This window comes from Triturus cristatus, chromosome 1_2, assembly GCF_964204655.1.
Source record: "Triturus cristatus chromosome 1_2, aTriCri1.1, whole genome shotgun sequence".
Lineage (NCBI taxonomy): Eukaryota > Metazoa > Chordata > Amphibia > Caudata > Salamandridae > Triturus > Triturus cristatus.
The window spans coordinates 487,635,432-487,653,577 of NC_140580.1; positions in this window are offsets into that span (position 1 = coordinate 487,635,432).

The following is an 18,146-nucleotide window of genomic DNA, read 5'->3' on the forward strand; positions in this document are numbered from 1 at the left end:
ACCCTTACGTGTATTACCAGTGCCTACACGTACGTGTATTACCAGTGCCTACACGTACGTGTACACGTACGGGTACGTGTACTACCAGTGCCTACACGTATGTGTAGGCACTGGTAGTACACATACGTGTAGGCACTCGTAGTACAGGTACGTGTAGGCACTGGTAGTACACGTACCCGTACGTGTACTACCAGTGCATACACGTACATGTAGGCACTGGTAGTACATGTACAGGTATGCACTGGTAGTACACGTACGGGTACGCACTGGTAGTACATGTACGTGTAGGCACTGGTAGTACACGTACCCGTACGTGTACTACCAGTGCATACACGTATGTGTAGGCACTGGTAGTACACGTATGGGTACGCACCGGTAGTACACGTATATGTAGGCACTGGTAGTACACATACATGTAGGCACTGGTAGTACACGTACGTGTACGTATGTGGTCTACCAGTGCGTACACGTACGTGTCGGCACTGGAAGTACACGTACGTGTAGGCACTGGTAGTACACGTACGTGTAGGCACTGCTAGTACACGTATGTGTGTACGGTCCGTACCACGCGTGCTCCTACGGCACCACTACTATAGTGATACGGACCGTACTTGTACGGTCCGTACCACGCGTGCTCCTACGTCCACACAACTCTAGTGATATGGACCATACACACGCCCTCAGAGCGTGTGTATGGTGCGTTTCACACGCTTACACTTTTGATAGGATGCGCACACGAAAGGAATGGAGGTCTCAGACTCACACAAGGATGTACATCAAGTCATTGTCATTGCTGTCCTACATGTGCAGGGCCTAGGTGTGTCAGGCAGTGATATTGCACATGTCTCCTCATGTATTTGCACAATTGATGTGTGACGACCTGTGTACACATGTCATGTGTGATGGGGCACTATGTGGTACACTTCCCCTTCACACTTTGCACATGTATGCATGTACTACAAACGTGTCAAGCACAGCATCACTGGTATGGCACAGTCACCACCACCCGCAACTGTCCCCTAATGCCAGGGACAGGGACACTAACAACTGACATTTAACGACCAGCGTGCACCGATTTGACTATGTCATGTGTGTGTCATGTGTTCCCATGAGGTTGCTGTTGGTGTTCCGTCAACTGCATCTGCTGTTGCTGCATCCAACATGTGTCTGTGTGTAGATGGGCATGGCACACATCTACGCACACCATGCCACATGTGGATTTCCACGTAACGTGTGTCTGTATGCATCGAACTTGATATTTTGACATGAGGACATATCTCAATGTCTGTGTTTTCTGTTTTCACGTGTACCCCTTCATCGCAATGTGTGTGATCTGTACATTTGACATTCCATGTGATCTGTGCGTCTAGCTTGCCGTCAGCTGTCTGTATGAGATGACAAATGCTGATATGTGGATGTATGTCACTCTTGTGATGTCTCTGGCTGTTCACTGACACTGGCCCACAGCTCGTTTCAGGGCATGTCATGTAGACTTGACAATCAACGGGTGTAGCTGGCTTTTCGTAGGAGTATCACCTGGCTGGCATATGTGTCCTGGATTTATTGCACAGACCAGACTCTGTATTTAGCAGATGTGTATTAGCAGTTGAGCATGTGCTCAGTTCATTGACATTGATGTTGTTATTTTCTCACTGTTCGTTATTCATTCCAATTTTCTGCAGGTCACCGCCTGTACCCAGACCAATGCCAGACTTGGGTGCCATGAGGGAACGTGACTACATACGCCGTTACAGATTCACCCAACAGTTGATTGAGGACTTGACCGCCAAGCTGGCACCACACCTCCAACCACGACACAGGTATCCTACTGCGCTGACCCCCAAGATGAAGGTGATGGCAGCCCTACATTTTTTTGCCACAGGTACGTTTCAATTCACCATAGCTGATGTTGGTGGCATGTCACAGACGATGTTCAGCCGTGTCCTGCATGATGTTTTAGCAGCCATGTTGGAGCACCTGGATGAATTCATCCATTTTCCGACTCTCGAGGAGTTGACAGGTGTCAAGGGTGATTTCTATGCCCTGGGAGGGATGCCCCATGTCATTGGGTCCATTGATGGGACACATGTGGCTTTGGTACCACCACAGGCACAGGAGGACGCCTATCACAACCGTAAACATTACCACTCTATAAATGCCCTTGTGGTGTGTCTTGCTAACATGCTGATTTCCCATGTCTGTGCACGTTTTCCAGGGTCAGCACACGATGCCTACATCATGAGGCGTAGCAGTGTGCCACAAATGATGCTGCGGCTGCACAACGAACGAGCATGTCTTGTTGGTGGGTATACTCTGTTTGTCCTGTGTTTTGCGGTATCTTTGTATCTTTTGGCATCTCCTGACCCACTTTTTTTACATGATGTTTCCATGCAGGGGACTCTGGCTATCCCAACATGCCATGGCTGATGACGCCTCTCCACAACCCAAGATCAGCTGCAGATCATCGTTACAACAATGCACACGGGCAGACCAGGCGAGTTATTGAGAGGACGTTTGGCCTCCTGAAGAGCCGATTCCGGTGCCTTCACAAGACAGACGGGTCCCTCCCATATGCACCGGCGAAGGTCTGCAAAATCTTCCTCGTGTGGTGCATGCTGCACAACATGGCAGTGGAGAAGGCAGTGCCACTCATCCTGGAGCAGCATGAGCAGGAACATCCACCCGTGGAGGATGAAGGGCTTGGTCACGAGGCAAGTGAGGAGGAGGAGGAGGAGGAGGAGGATATCCGGAGTCAGCTCATACGCAACTTCTTCTCATAATGGTGAGTCACTGGGTCTGAGTGTGCACGCTTGGAGCCTTGTGTGGCATGTGTTGCAATGTGTGTGTCCAGCTGACTGTATGCTAAGTGACTTAGATGTGTGTTATTATGTGTCACTCGAGTGATGATGTCATTCGACTCATTTTAGCTGAGACCCTAATTTTTCTAATCGCATGGTGACAACATTATTCCTTTAGAGTAAATGACCATGAATGCGGATAACAATCTTTTAGCTGACTTCTTGTGTGTCTGTCATCCACAGGTTCTTGCGCATGTTGTCTGGTCGTGTCATCGTTGGCCTCCTGCTATTCCTCATGAGTATTGCAACGTGTGCTGAATCAGCGTTCCATGCACGGACATGGGGAAAAGTCATTTTGGGTGAGGATTGCAGCAAAGCATTTTGGGGGTGTTACGTGTTTGGAATGTGTGGGGACTGCTCCTGTGCATGTTGGGTTACCATGCATACATGTCGACTCACCATGGGGCACATGACATGTAGCATGACTCCCATGAATTGATAGTCAACCTTCGTGACAGTCATCTCTAATGGTTTGTGGATTCTGATGAAGGCATCAATGTGTGTAAAACTTCCCTCAGAAACATACGGGATGCTATGGGTGGACATGGTGTGGGACATCCCCATAACAGGCACAATGGGGAATTGCAGCCTCTCCGTGTGCAGCAGGGGTGTTTGGCTCATCCCCTTAACTTGTGTACCAGGCTATTTGGATTTACTACTTCTGTGTTGTGAAGGGGGTGTCCAGTGTAGGTCCCACATGTTCAGCCAAATGACCTGTGTGTCTGTTCATATTGATGCATTTCCCTTAGTGTGAGCCTGAGTAATAAAGGGGTTCCTCACCCTCCAAGGTGCCTCATCTCTGTCAATGCAGGTCTCTTGCCACTTTGCATGCGGCATCTCTGGCATAGTTGGCAAAGATTGTGCACATGAGTCTATGTGTAGTTTGGCTACATGCATGCAGTTCTTCATGGGTTAGAATCTTGATTGTGCATGAAGTCCATGGTTGTGTATGTATATGGGCATGTTGGTCCCCACGACGGGCCGTCAACGCCTGCTGAGGGTGTGTCTCCTGTGCGCGGCTCGGCCTTCTGTTTCCTGATCCTGTGTCAGTCATCTTTGGTGATTGTGCATCCATTTTCTCTGGGTGTGCCATGGGTAACCGGACACTCCTCCTTTACATACGCCTGTTGCAGTTGTCCTTTCAGACATCCTTGTCTTTGTGTGCTACTTTTGGCATACTTTCCAGGACATGCCGCCTGCTGCTGCGGCCCCTGCAGCAAGGGCCCACAAAGTAGCGGGATTAGGCAACACACACGCCTCAAAGATGCTGCCTCCCTCCACCCATTCATTTGGCTGTCATCATCTTGTCTGTGCCACTGTTGCGGCCATGCGGTGCCAAAGGCAGGACCGTCAGCACATGCAACGTGCACATTGCACGACCCTCATGTCCTTGCATGACCCACATCACACTACAGTCTGATGTCGGAGCCACCCTCCAACCAATGTCTATCCAAAACTCAACCGCCTGCTGTCAGGCATACCCAAAGCGCACACACGACACCTTTGCATGCTGAGTGTGCAACTCCAACTGCCTACACAGCGCTGCCCCGCCTTCCAGGCCCTGTCACAACAACCAGATCATGTCCCTCCTGCTCCACACCGGCTCCGTCCACCAGCAAGGCCATGGGAGTGGGACTCAAGCCTTCAGCATGTGGTATAGTGGCATCATCTGGCACATGGCCCAGGGATCATCTCTCAGCGTGTCAATCTTCAATGTGTCCAGGACCCCCCTCTCCACCATCACATGCGCACACAACCTCATCATCATGTCGTATGCCATTGACACCCAGGTGCTCCTCACCCTCACCAAAGAAGCAGTCATTGCCAGTTCCAACATTCAAGAAGGCATGAGGTCCGTGGATGAATGGCTGAACATCAGCCACCTGAGGCTGGACTTGTACAGGACTGAGATAAGCATCTGAGGATTGTCCCTTTACAGCTGGCTCAACTCCGTGTGTCCCACCCGCAGGGGGCCCTACACAAGCACCCAGTGGCCACGCACACAAGATGGTGTGCATCATGGATTTGTCACTCACATTTGCCATGCAAATCACCAGCATCTGTACCTCATGCTGCAACACCCTCTGCATGATGCACATGATCCTCAGATAGATCCACTCCAAGGAAAGACAGACCATCCCCCAGGTCCACGACACCAGCCGTGTCAACTACTGCCCCGCCCTTAATGGAGCAAGTACATCCAAACTCACAGGAAACTTGTCCACATCCAGGGTGCATCTGCACAACTCAGCTTCAACATCCCGCACCCCATCAACATCACCGTCCACCTGAGATAGCTGCAAGGGATCACTGTGTGCTGCAGGATGACCTTCACACTCCTCACACACACTCAGGAGGAAGTCAACAACCCCAGACCCCAAAATCAACCTTGTACGTCTGTCATCCAAGACCTCGTTGGCCCAACTCTATGCATCCGAACTTGGCCTGGCCACCATTCTTCACATCCACAACATTCCCGCATGAAGGAGATGGTTCTCATGCCGGGACAAACATACCTGGACTCCCTCCCCGGGAACCTCCACATGAGCCATGACCTCTAGGCCTTCATCATCCTCTTCCTGATTGGTGTGTCCGCACAGTATTTCAAGCCCCCCTCAGCAGCTTGAGACCATTACGGGTGAGTATTGGGCTCCCAGGCTGTATCAGATGATACATTGTGACCCATGTGAGTCCTGTACCAGACTCAGATCCCAGGGTATGGATGGCTGGAGTTAGTTCAACACTCGGGCATAGTTTGACATTTACCCACACGTATGTTGTGAACTAATGCAAAATGACTGCAACATCTCATGACAAATAAATAGTTTTATTCTCGGTGGGGTGCGTGTTTTGGTAGAAAAAAAAAGGTGCTCTATCGGGTGCATAGAATCCAAAGTTCACAGGGGTAGATGGGATCCTTGGCATTTGAAGTCATCAGAGTCCAGACCACAGTGTTGGTCATCATTGGTCAGACTGTGACCAGCAAGTCCATGTGGCAGAGAATGTCAGTGAATGATGTGCTGCTGTTGCGCATGAAGGCCAGGTGCCAGGCCAGGTGACCTGGGAGATGTGGATGGTCCGCTGCCTCTCACGGTCTTTTCCGTGGACGACCCGCCTTCCTCCGGGGACCCTCAGATGTAGGCCTTGACGATGTTTGGGACGCTCCGTCGGACGAATCCTCCTCCTCCTCCTCCCTCCCTGTGGCTGGTGCTGGTCTGCGCCTGGAATCACAGGGAGGGTTGCCCATGTTGTCGGCGATCCGACGGAGTGAATGGCTTATGTCCCTTTGCACCGCCAGGAGCTCAGCCAGTCTTGCCTCCATTCGTCCTTGGTGTTGTTGTTGACTGGTGTGTTGCTCGGCCTGCTGATTCTTAATGTCTGTGAGGGTCGCCACTACCTGACTGATGGCCCTGGTGTCACGCCGGTATGCCTCCACGATGTTGCGTACGTGTGACATGATGGTCCCTTCAGCTGTCTGTCAGGTTCTCGCTTCCGCCTGACTCCACTCCCACCACCCCTGCCCACACGAGCCTGGCCTGCCGTTGTGGGCACATCGGGTCTACGGGACCCCTTAGGGATGGCAGTGTCAGTGTTGGCTGCCTCCTCCTGGGTGCCCGGCGAACCTTGTCCCTCCAGGTCAGACTGCCTCAGTTGTTCAGTGTGGGCAGGGCTCCTGGGTGTCTCCTCGGATGTGGCAGGAATGGGGGTGGTGGTTGGCACAGATGTACCTGAAGAGGTGCTGCAGGGGCTTGGACACCAGAGGGGCCAGGTGGGTTGGGGTCATCCGCGGAGTGTTGTGAGGTGTCGCTGCCGGTGGGATCAGGTTCCTCCCGAGCCTGGGACTGTGGTACTTCCCCCCCATTGTTGGGGGGGGATCCATGACGTTGCCCTGTGTGTGAGAGAGAGACAATGTTAATGCTGCTTAATGCAACATCCATGTTTCATACATATTCTAGTTGCCACAGTTCCTATAGGTAGTTGTATGTGCCTAGCATTCACATCAATGTTCACTTGTGGATGGGTATGTTGCAGGGGACTGATTGAAATGTTCTCCAGGGTGTTTGACATGTCGACTTTGGGCTTGGATGCTTCTTTGGCTGTGGCTTGATCTTGTTGTGTCACATGTCCATTGTGAGAGTGGGTAACTCAATTGGCTGCCCCGGGGATGTGTGCTTGTGTAAGGGGTGAGTGATCATTCCTCAGCCCGACGCTGTTCAACATCCACATGGCCCCCCTCACACAAGTGGCCCGCCACCACAACCTCAAAAACATCTCCTACGCCGACGACACCCAGCTCATCCTCTCCCTCACCAAGGACCCTCACACCGCCAAAACAAACATCCACGAGGGTCTGAGGGCCATCGCCGACTGGATGCGGAGCGGCCATCTGAAACAGAACTCGGACAAGACGGAGGTCCTCATCCTCGGACCCACACCCTCAGCCTGAGACGACTCCTGGTGGCCGATCGCTCTGGGGACAGCACCGACACCCACGCACGCAACCTAGGATTGATCCTCGCATCCTCCCTCTCCATGCCCAAGCAGATCAACGCCGTCTCCTCCTCCTGCTACGACACCCTACGCACGCTCCGCCGGATCTACTGGTGGATCCCGACCGAAACAAGTAGAACAGTGACACAGGCCCTCGTCAGCAGCTGACTGGACTATGGCAATGCACTCTACGCAGGACTCCCATCCAAACACCAACGGCAGCTACAACGCTTCCGAAACGCCTCCGCACAACTGATTGTCAACGCCCCCGCCACATCCACATCACCCCCCTCCTGAGTGACCTGCACTGGCTCCACATCGACAAGAGGATCACCTTCAAGCTCCTCACCCACACACACAAGGCACTCCACAACACCGGACAAGCCTACCTGAACATCAGACTCAGCTTCTACACCCCCACCCGCCAGCTCCGCTCTGGCAGCCTCACCCTCGCAGCTGTCCCCCGCATCCAACGTACGACTGCCTGCGGCAGATCCTTCTCCTACCTCGCCGCCAAGACCTGGAACACCCTCCCAACCCACCTACGACTGACCCAAGACCTACTTGCCTTCAGAAGACTCCTCAAGACCTGGCTCTTCGAGCAGTAGTGGAACCCCCCCCCCCCACTCAGCGCCTTGAGACCCTCACAGGTAAGTAGTGCGCCTTACAAGTACCATGATCGATTGTTGATTGATTGATGGTGCCTGCTGATGGGTGTAGTGGGATTTGGCAGTGGGTCTCCCAGGTGATGTATCTGTCCCCACATGGAGCATGCTGCCATGTCAGTGAGTGTAAGTTCCTGTCCTAGATATCTGAGCTTGTTGTGTTTGTGTTGGAGTTTGCAGTTGTCACAGGAGGGCCTTGTGCTGCCTACAGCAGGGCCTAGTGTCAGCTACCTAGTCAGTACTTTGCCAGTCCCTGTGCATTGCGCATGGTACATGGGTATGTACCTGGGCCATATGGGCTGAGGGCAATGGTGTCTGTTTCTGAGTTTTACAATATGTTTAGTGATCCCCACCCTCCCAGCATCCCGGACATCCAGTCTTGGGTTTGTGGTTTGTGTAGGCTGGGACATGGCATGGCCTTGCTTTGTGAATGGGGCATACACATGTTAGTGGCATGAGCGTTGTTTTTGAGTGTGGTTGTGTCCGGTGAGGGCTTGGGGGTAGGTGAGTGCATTTGTTGTAGTTGGGGTGTGGATGCCATTGCCCCCATGTTACGTAAGTTGTTTGTGTACTCACCAGGCTCGGCAACTCCTTCGACTCTGTGTACTCCCACCGGCGGAAGCAGGACATCACCTTCTCCTCCCAGGGATGGTAATGTACCGGTCTGCGGGGCAGCCCACCTCCAGTGATGTTACTCTGGGCGTAGTCCTCGTTCATTTTGCGCTTGACTGCCCTCCGCAGATCGTACCACCTGGCTTGGCATTCATTCCTGGTCCTTCTGATGGGCGCAACAGCATTCACCCGATTGACGATCCTCTGCCACAGGTGTGATTTTGCGGCTATGCTGGTCTGTATGACCAATGTTCCAAAGAGCTGTGGCTCGACTCTGATGACTTTGTTGATAAGGATGTCCAGCTCCTCCCTTGTGAATTTTGGATTCTTGTCTGTGGGCATGGTGTGGGGTGTGGGTGTGGATGGTTGTGGGTGTGTGGGTGTGAATGTGTAGGTGTGTGTGTGAATGTGTAGAGGGGGTATGTGTGAAGGAGGTGTGAAGGTGTGTAAGTTAAGGTGTATGGGTGCAGTTGTTTGTGTGTGATGTCTGTCAGCAGTGGGTCTGTTGCAAAGGCTCATGGTTTGTGTGGGCCCTTTTTTTGGTCCATTTGTGGATGTGGCTGGGTTTGAACTTTTGGTGGGTGTGTTATAAGAGGTGGTTGTGAGTTTGGGCCTCTGTTTGCCTGTTTGGATGTGCCAGGTCAGTCTTTTAGATGTTTTTTGTACTGTAGACGTGTTTTGTGGTGTTGTGCGAGCCGAATTGACCCTCCTTGTGCTGTTTTACAGTGTCCTGGTTCTGTACGAGTCGTTTTAGCGTATGTAAGGTGCGTACATACGCGATGTTGTTGTACAGTGCTCACATATGCAATGTTGTTGTACGGTTCGTACATACGTGATGCGGGGGTACGGTGGTGGGGTACGGTGCGTCCAAGTACGGGGCTGGGGTACGGTGTTGGGGTACGGTGCGTACAAGTACGGTGATGGGGTACGGTGTTGGGGTACAGTGCTGGGGTACGGTGCATCCAAGTAGGGGCATGGGGTACGGCGCTGGGGTACGGTGCGTCCAAGTACGGGGTTGGGGTACGGTGGTGGGGTATGATGTGTACCAGTACGGGGCTGGGGTATGGTGTTGGGGTATGGTGCGTACATGTATGGGGCTGGGGTACGGTGCTGGGGTACGGTGCATCCAAGTAGGGGCATGTGGTACGGTGCTAGGGTATGGTGCGTCCAAGTACGGGGCTGGGGTACGGTGGTGGGGTACGGTGCGTACAAGTACGGTGCTGGGGTACGGTGTTGGGGTACGGGGCTGGGTTAGGGCGCTGGGGTACGGTGCGTCCAAGTCCGGGCCTGGGGTACGGCGCTGGGGTACTGTGCGTCCAAGTACGGGGCTGGTGTACGGTGGTGGGGTACGGTGCGTAGAAGTAAGGGGCTGGGGTACGGCGCTGGGGTATGGGCCTGGGGTAGGGCGCTGGGGTACGGTGCATCCAAGTACGGGGCTGGGGTACGGTGGTGGGGTACGGTGTGTACAAGTAAGGGGCTGGGGTACGGTGGTGGGGTATGGTGCGTACAAGTAAGGGGCTGTGGTACGGTGGTGGGGTACGGTGCGTACATGTACGGGGCTGGGGTACGGTGGTGGGGTACGGTGCGTACACGTACGGGGCTGGGGTAGAGTGTGGACATATGGGGGAGGGCTGTACGACTCGTATCCCGGGCACAAGTTTACCCGGATACGAGTGGTACGGCGTTCGCTCCATACAGGGCCTTTTCCATGCGCTTGTGTTTTCGGACGGGCGGTACGGATCGTACTTGCGCGCTCGGACTTCAGTTTTACGATTTGTATGTAAAACTGTCCAGGGACGTCTCGTAGACTTTTCCCGAAGCGATTCGTATGTATTTTTCACATACGAATCGTACTTCGCCGTTTGTACGGGACTTGTATGATTGGTACGTAAAAAAATACATATACGAGTCGAACGGTAATTTTTTTTAACGGATCGGAATCGGCACCTAAATGTTAATTCTGTCTATATTCTCAGCCTATCAAGAGTATCTCTTTTCATAAACTATCTACACAGAGGTTTGATAGTTTGACAGTAGATGCTGACCCCTCTATTTTGTTATTAATAGAAGGCCAGGTAAAGCTCTGAACCCCAGCAGGTAACTGAATCAGAACTATAGATGGGTTAAGTGAAGGCATGTATTGTTCTTGTGAAGCATGCATACTATACACGGTGCTCCATCCATTAATTATTGTCTATTCTACACAGTCCAACCCAATATATATTGGGCGGAGGACTAAAATATTCTGCAGTATATATGCATAGCAGGTAGGCTTAGTTAATGGGGGGAAAAATGTTTGCCACTGTGTACTGAAAATGTATGTTTATGATGTTCAAATCCGATCAATGGTTTAAAGAAATAGTTTTGTTATTGGGTAAAGTGACTTTGTAGGACAATGGGGATCTCTGTTAAACTAAGTGTGTATTGTAAGTAAGTAAATAAATACATTAATAAATAATGAAATGGTAATGATGACAAGCTGGATTACAAGGCCCACATAATTTTATAAGGGCTCTCAGAAGTTACAAGGGTCTGAGAAATGCTATTATCCAATGAATCTCTTATTCGTTTCAATTATTCTAATTTTAGTATTGTATCTGCAGAGTAGGGGGAGATAGCACCCAGAGGTCATTCAACCACATCTGACACTGGCCACTCCCAAAGGATGTCATAGGGAACAGGATGTGACTGAGGACTAGGAGGACATGGGACACACGCTCACAGAGCTGGGGAAAGGAGGATGCGTGAGTGTGATGGGGATTCTGTGATGCTGTATGATACATAAGAAAAAAGGAGTATACTGCTAACTACCTTGCCTGGTGTCCACTCTGTCCAGCGTGCCACCCCTAAGGCCTCAACACAACAGCATCCTTTGCTTTATGTATGACTGAACACTGTGTGAATAATTGTTCTACCCAACGTCATGGATTCTAACACCTCCTTAATGGAAATAGTTTCTAGAACACAAAGTCCATGAAATATTCTTTTTAGTGTTGCATTATGGTATCAGATAGCTATCATCTTTTACTAGTCCTTACAAAGTACTGTACTCAACACCATACTTCAACTTGACTGAGATTCATAATGCATGACCCAGAGGTTGTATTCCACAAAGTATTAGCATGTGATAATAACCTGCTGTTGAAAGATCATTTGGCCAATAGAAGCTTTCTCTTTAAGTACAGTGTTCACTACTCCAGAAACATTTTGGTATGGCCATTTGCAAAGCAACTACAATGATTCATGGATACACGTCAATTGCTCCAGTTGGCGACTAGATGTGCCATGTCGTTGAAGTATCAGTGCCTATAAGAAAGGTGTCATAGAAGCATTAAATGACAACTCTTCCACCATTGTGGTACTGTACTACTGCCTCATCGTACAGTCAGCAATAAATAATTTCTAGATGGGTTGGAAGATTGTTGTGGAGAGCCATTTTTCTCTGAGTTTTGTTTCATCTTTCCACTGCAACCTATTTGAAAACTCTTCTCAAACTCCAAAATGTAAGACCACTTGCTAGACATCCAAAGAGTACTAGAATGTTGGCCACAGATGCCTCAAGACTAGCCCCCTCATTGCAACTCCCATAACAATCCAGTAGCTCCAGAAATGCTAAACATGTTGAAAACAGAGGAAGAGAAGAGATTTGGGAGGTTTCCGCAAGAGAAAGGTAATATGTTTTGAATTGTAGAGAATATACAAAGATTTTACTCATATTTAGACTCTATTGCTCCAATGGATTATATAACCACTCCTGTAAAAATGTCCACAAATAATAAAAAAAATTAATGGACCACGAAATGCCTGGAAGGCAACACAGATTCATTATTTGGAAGAAAAAAAAATGACATTAAAATAAATACAATAAAATAAAACAATAATCTATACCAGAAACTGGTAATACATTTTTTAGTGTCTTTTAAAGTGCTGTATGGATTTTTAAGGTTCTTCTAGAATGATATTTAGAATGTGCCATTCAGTAACTGTGTCTTAACTGAGTGAATTGATCTCTTGTTGGCCACTCCTACTGTTCAAATTGTTCAGAGCCATCTTTTAAAATGTGATCATAATTTTTTTCATTGGGTTATATGTTTCTTGTACATATGTGTGCACTTATGTGACACTCACTGGGTGAAGTATTGAGTAAATTCCACTGCTGCATGATTAAGGAGCAATAAGGGCCATTGAAGACCACAGGGTTCGTGAAGGCCACTGGCTTGTCACTTACTGCTCATATTCTGTGAGTTTTCACATAATCCCTTGCAATTTTCCCTTTCTGAAATTTGCTGGTAATGAACGTTTGTGGGTGTTACTGGGTGAGTTTGCTTGTAAAAGTTAGCGAGTAGCAACAAACTCAGCTCTTGTTGCTCTGCCATCCCAACTTTGGTCCTGTGTGCAAAACCGAAGCAGTACTAACAGCCACACCGGAATGGCTGCAGCATGACGACTCCCCAAAATTGAACCTCACATGCAGCCCGCAGTCCCTTCAGAGCCTCTGCTGCACAACAATTCCTTGACACAGGCCTTCATATCACAAGCCCTTAATTGACAGCATCCTCGACAATGATGCAGTACTCCACAGTGCAGCCCCACACTTTCTTCGGAACCATGTGACACATCTTTAATGCAGGACTTCTAAAACACTCCACAAATCAGGATTTGAGCCACTCTTGTTTAGTGTCCCCAACTTGTGTACCGTGCTCCATTGTGGTCAACCTGCACTTGTGACTTTGTACTGGTCGACCACCACCAGATAACCACATTTGGTGCATTGTTCTTCTAGGCACAATTTTTACTTAAATGTTGAGATTGCATATCTCTGATTCAACTGATTTGATTTTTGTCAGTTTGGTGTCAATGAATTTATTACAATTTACTCTATTTTTCTAAACTGGTGTGGGTTTTTTGTGTTGTGTTTTCACTGTATTACTGTTTGAAGTGGTGCATGAATACTTTACACATTGCTCTAAGTTAAGCCTGACTGCTTGGTGCGAAGCTATTAGAGTGTTAGGTTGATTTGGGGTTCACTGGTGCTTCACCCTGAAGAGATTGTGGTTTCTGCTTGAGTGGCTTTCACCCCCTACACCAGTAACCCAATTTACGACATTGGTGTTCAGCAGTGAAATTTGAACTAGTGTTGGTGAGGTGCAGTACAGTGATTTTGTGTTAAACTAAAATCCCAGATAAATAGTTTGATACCATTGTTAGCTTTGTTAAATGTTCCTTGATTGGCCTTTTGGCTTTATCCAAATTCCTCTAATTCTACTTGACTGTTGTGCCTGAAAGCACATCTTCAAGGGTGGCGTTTGAGCTTGCCAACATAGATGCCTGCTCTGTGGCTTAGTTCAAGTAATTCTACAAAGAAAGTGGACTTCCAGCCAAGAGCAACATCAGAAAGGTGGAGCTGCAAAAGGCTCTAAGTCATTGTTTAAAAGTAACAGAAGGGGATAATTAGATGGATAAGCATGGAAGGGATCTGAATACCAGTCATGAGATGCAGCATTCAGTTGAGGGGGGTAATTTGGCTCCTGAATTGGAGCTCCCTGGCAGAACAAACAGCAGTGTATCCTCCCAAGGTCCCTTAGGAGTATTGTGGGCAGTCTCTGGTGGATCATACCTAATGAAGGGAGGTACACCCTACTGGCCTTAGAGAAGGGGCGCAAGATGAGCAGCCTCTCTATGAAGGGCATGTTTGCCAGGAAGAATGGCCTCAGTCCAGAAAGGTACAGGCTGAAATTTAGGGACTGTCAGAAGCTGCCCCCACATCCTAGGCAGATTGTATGGATTCCTTTTGCAATTCACTGGATGGTTGGGTGAAGGGCAGTAATGGGAAAGATTATCAAGAGCTGTAGAATTTGATGGCAAGAGAGCACATGTTCCGTCTTCTGGTTGCTGTCCTTATGGGCAGAGTTTTCCTTGGGTTGGAAGCAGATGTCTGACCCAAGAGGAGGAATGTACCACATCACTTTGTTGGCCATGGTGGTACTGTCTGCCTACTGAGATGCATCTGTGAGCTAGTTAAAGTAAGATATTACACAGATGGGTTCCTCAAGTGAGGAGAAAAGTTCCCAATGGGGCAGTCCAGTGACTCAGGAGAGTGTAGACAGAGGGATCAAACTGAGTTCAGAGAGGCGTAGAACTGACATGTGCCCTTGCATAACAGGACCTTTACCCAGGTTCTATTGTCAAAGCAGGAAAGCCCATCAAGGTATTGAGTAGCCTACCCTGGATTTTGGCAGGAGGGTGGGTATTTTGGACTTGGCCGTGTCTGCAGGGTCATCCCCATACTTTTTCCGTCACCCTCTTCTTTTCTGGACCCCTTTTTGTTGGCTTTTAGGACTCCACTAACTAGTTCTAAAGCGTTTGTGCTCTCTCCTTTAAACATGGTAAAAACGGTTTACATTCCTTTGACACATTTAATTTGCTTGTAAGCCCCTAGTAAAGTGGTACTATATGTACCCAGGGCCTGTAAATTAAATACAATTGTTGGACCTGCATCACTAATTGTGCCACCCACCCAAGTTGCCTTGAAAACATTTTTCAGGCATGCCATTACAGCATTTGTGTGCAGTTTTCAACTGCCATTTTCAGCTGGCAAAAAAACCTTTTGTCAGGTCTAAAGCTTCCTTTTTAATATATCTGTCACCCCTATTGAAGCCCTAACCAGCCCAGAGGACAGAGTATAGTGTATTTAAACATTTGGACATATTGTTTTAAGTTTTACATGCCCTGGTATTGAAAAAATGAAATTTTTTAAATTAATGTTTCACTGCTGCAAGGCATGCCTCTTCCGTGGGATAGCATTGGTTTACTTTATTACATTCAATAAGTGATAACTTTCAGTTGGGAGCAGGTGTGAATAACGGGTTTGGTGTCTAAATAATTTTAATTTAAAACCTGGTTTAATGGTGACGTCAGATTTTAAGGTACAGTTTTGAAAATGCCATTTTTAGAAATTTGGCTTTTGGCCTTTGTATTTTACTCCCAGACAGTGAGACAAAGGAGCATAAAGGAGCATAAGTGTTGTCAGGATGGACCATCTCTGACTTGATGAGAGGGAATAGCTGTCATCTATCCCACTTGCACATCACAAAGGCTCTGCCTGATCACAGTCACAAAGGGTTTGAGACTTGTCTATTGTAACCCCAGACAATCTGGGATGAGGGCGGAGGGGGCAGTAAATTCCAAGCAACACTCAGGATGGGAACCTTCAGATCCTTCTCCTACTTCAAAGTGGACACTAGGTATGAATATTGGACCCTCAGATCCAACTCTTGATTACACCACTGAATCTGTGAAAGGCTTAGAAGGTTTGCTGTGCTGCCCTGCAACAAGGACTGCTATTCTGTTATCTAGCTGTCCTGCTGCTTGAGTAAAGGACTGGGCCTTCAACTTGAACTCAGGACCACCAGAGTGACTCTAAGAGCTAGTTGGCTGGTCAGAGTCTCAGGGACAGAAGTGGTTCCAACCACCTTAAACCCAGCACCTGGGCTTTGTCTCCTGTGCATCCTACCCCCAAGTTATGCCATCCCAGTCCTAGAGCATTGGAAGTGAGCCTAAATGTTCTCTTCATTAGCAAGAAAGAGAGAAAGGGTTGGCGGTAAGGGATACTCCCATTCCCCTTGTAGTAGATTACAAAAACATTAGAGGGAGTATGACCCCGAGGAAATCAAAAAGGGACATCCGCGAGATGCAACAGGGTTAGCAGAATGGAAAGATTTTTCCTTTGTAAAAGACCCCTCACTCACCAACCTAGTTGGTGACATGCTTCATCATAGGGGTCTCACCCGAGTAACCGAATGTTACCCGGGTGTGCTACAACACCTGATTACAGTGCAGCTGGTTGATCACAGTGAGGGTGCAAGTCAGTGTGAAGTGAGTTTAAAAGTATCTTTATTGTACTCCCTAAGATTTAATGTGGAGCAAAAGACACGATTAAAAGCAGTGTGTGATACTCACAGGGGCTATAATGGCCCGTCAAAAAGTGCAGGTGGTGGTCTACATGTTTCAACCTATCGATGTTAATACTAGGTTTTCTTCAGGACCAGGATAGAAGACCCGGACGGTATGCACACGCTAAGGTGCACCACGTCCCTGGGTCAGATGTGAACCATGCTGTCTACTCACAGTATGGTCAACTCTCAGCCTTCTGTGAGAGTAAGAAAATACGGAGTCCTCTCTCAGCCTTCTGTGAAAAGGAACAAGCTGAAAAAATAAACAGATAATCACACAACATTCATAATATGCTGGATGAACATTGTGTCTCTGCCGTATGGATCACATGAATTTCTACCAGCGTGGTAAGTGTAATCACGCTTTAATTACATACACTGTTGTGTATTATCCGTGACGGTATCGCAAAGAAGGAGTGGAACACCTCTATTAGTGCATACATACCCACAGTGAACAATCGTAAGTGGGTGTCAAGTGCTCAACAAAACATGAGCGTTTAATAATGCCAGCATAGTTCAGTGTTCATTCCCACCATTATTGCAAGAACCGCAAGTCAGCTATGGTATTAAACCCACAGTGGACATTTGACGGTGTGAGAATACTTGCTCAATCAGAGAGAGTGAGCTGTTTTTAACACATTCAACTGCAGAAACGTAACAAGATCAAACACACATGGAGAAAAAGAGGAAACAAAAAGTTCAAGGCTTACTTAGGTTTAGTTATTACTGTGCCTCATGGAGACCGTGGGGGTGGGGCGCTGGTTCTATAAAGCATTCTGTGGACATAAAGCATGAAAAAACACTCACAAAAAGGTTCAGAATTCGAAGCACAGTTTTGCGGAGCCCACCCGCATTGGTGTTAGTACTTACTGCGTAATACCAGATAACCCACTTCTCTACCTGTTTCGGAGCCCTGCACGGAATCCCGATGATCCTGCAGTCGGCTCCGTTTCCGTTTAAATGCCGGTGACTGGTGCTGGAGAAGCGTTGCGTGCAAAGTGACGTCAACGAGCCGCAGCGCAGCTATGTCAGCATAGGGGACGGGACTATGCGTGCTTATCCTGCATAGTACTGCTGCATTGCTATATCAACATGGAGGCAGGAAATAAAAGCAGGAAATGGAAATTGCAATATTTCTCCAACTCGGTCACACAAACAAGGGCCACATATTCAGTGCATCGCGCTTAATGCTGCTAAGTTGCTATATTATCAAGGATGCAGAGATGGAAAAATATATATATGTATTTCTCCTACTCGGTAGCATATGCGAGAGCTAAATAATAAATGCATGCCGCATATGACGCATGGAGGGCTGGACTACGCGCGCACGCCATGCATCGCGGTGCTGTATTTCTATGGTAACACGGAGTCTGAAAGCGAAATAGAAGGATTTGCCACTACTTGATCGCACATGCAAGAGCCCTATGAAAAACTCATGCCGTAGATAGCGCATATGTGAATTGTTCATTGTCAGGAATGAAGAATGAGAATGTCAAAGAAATAGACCCACTAATCGGTCCACAGTAAGTTTACGTAAATAGGTATAAAAAACAGACCCTGTAAATTGC